Raw genomic sequence first — 2,415 nt, forward strand, 5'->3', positions numbered from 1 at the left:
ACTAGTTTTCTAAGGCATCAACTACGATTGTTCCAACCAAAACAGCGAATGTGTATATCGGTATAAACTGTAGGTATCGGTCAGTGCCCCTCCAGGAAAAAAATCTGACTCATGTGCTCTAGAAAGGTGTGAACACGACTTCCTTTCCACAAACCAAATTCAGTCCTGGTCGTGAGCTACCTCTATCTGCCCTGCCTCCCGTATTCCATTGTAATTACACTCCACTGGGATTGGCGCGTCTTTGGTTTTAAAATTCTTGATGAATAATGAAAACTAACAACTTCCAAGAAGCTCGAAGGCTATTAACAGAACCTGGGTAAAAAATGTTCTGGGTGTAGGCATAGTGCGCCTGGGACTGACCATAAGGAAGATAATCCCTTGCTTGAGTCTAGTTCCGGAACCAGATAAGGCTGGAGAAAGCCGGGGTTTAGATTTTAAAGAACTGACATAAATAAAATTCATAGGTATTATTTACATTCTATCCTGTAAGCGTATGTCTACTTATGGTTATCTAGATTGCGTGGTAGTTATTCAGACTTAATGGCTCGGCTATACTCTATAGCGCCACGAAACTAAGAGAAACACTAAGTAGGTAAATTTATCCTAGTGGTGTGTCGCGTGTGGCCAGTCGCCAGAGCTCTACGGTTTTCATTGAGCTTTTACCTTTGGTGTCACTGCATTAAGCGACACAAATTTCTTTTATTATAACAAATATCAGTGCTGTACTTACACCAACGGAAACGACGGTGACTAGTGGCATTTCTTACTGGAAAAAGTGTGTATATAGATAGATGGATAGATAGATAGATAGATAGATAGATATGTATAACATACTTTATATTAGATATAAACCCCTATGGCCGCCGGAGTATTTATTGTAAAAATATAGACATACATATATATATATATATATATATATATATATATATATATATATATATATATATATATATATATATATATATATATATATATATATATATATATATATATATATATAAATCGTATCGAAAACCTAACAGATTTACAACATATCCCGAGGCATCTCCAGACCAACACACAAATCACAGAATTCAAGAATAACCGATTGTCTAGTCATCAAGATCCAGTGCAATTACGATGACTCTGCTTCCCCCGATAAGAAGTCCCTGCGATTACTTAACCTCTACGCAACATCACGAGGGACTCGCCACTGCAATCGGGTGTCTTTTATCGCCGATAAAACTGCGACAACAAGGTACTTAGTAAAATAATAATAATAATAATAATAGTGATAATAGTGACAACAATAATAATGATAATGATGATGATGATGATGATGATGATGATGATGATGATGATGATGATGATGATGATGATGATGATGATGATGATGATGATGATGATGATGATGATGATGATGATGATGATGATGATGATGATAATAATCATAATCATAATCATAATCATCATCATCATCATCATCATCATCATCATCATCATCATCATCATCATCATCATCATCATCATCATAATCATAATCATAATTATAATCATAATCATAATCATAATCATAATTATAATCATAATCGTAATCGTAATCGTAATCGTTATCGTTATCGTTATCATTATCATTATCATTATCATTATCATTATCATAATCATAATCATAATCATAATCATAATCATAATCATAATCATAATCATAATCATAATCATAATCATAATAATAATGATAAAAATCATAATAATAATAATAATAATAATAATAATAATAATAATAATAATAATAATAACAATAATAATAATAATGACGATGACGATGGTGTGGTGATAATGATAACACCAAAAATAACATCGAAAAAGAATTATAATATTAACAAAAATGATAATGATGATGATTGCGATAATGATAGCAATAATAGCGATAATAATAACAGTAATAGCGAAATACATAAAACAATAACAATAGTAATGCATTTGTGAGACCTAACAAAAATCAGTATAAATAAGAAACAAAAAACTGCTATGATATGATAAGAGAACAATTCAACATTACACAAAAATATATACACGTATCAGTATACATCGATGAAGTATGTATCCGAATGCAAGTCTTCCACTCAACAATCAACAAACAATGATAATGAATAAATAAATTAAAAAATCATAACTCTTGAATGTGAAAAATAGTCCTACAACTTTGTTTTGAGGTCATGTGTGGCTAACTGTAATAGGAAATGTCAGGTCATTTCACTCTTCTCATTTCTCGCTTAGGACTGTGATTTTCCTTGACATGTCTGGAACGGCAAAACACTAAATTTAGATACAGTATGAGATAAACTTACTGTATTTCGAATATAGTGTTTCTTTCTGCTTTTTTATGAAAGCTTTGTGCTCAAAGCCCTCGGTTTCAGTGTGAGTAGTTTACTTTGG

This window comes from Penaeus monodon, chromosome 16 (assembly GCF_015228065.2).
Source record: "Penaeus monodon isolate SGIC_2016 chromosome 16, NSTDA_Pmon_1, whole genome shotgun sequence".
Taxonomy (NCBI): domain Eukaryota; kingdom Metazoa; phylum Arthropoda; class Malacostraca; order Decapoda; family Penaeidae; genus Penaeus; species Penaeus monodon.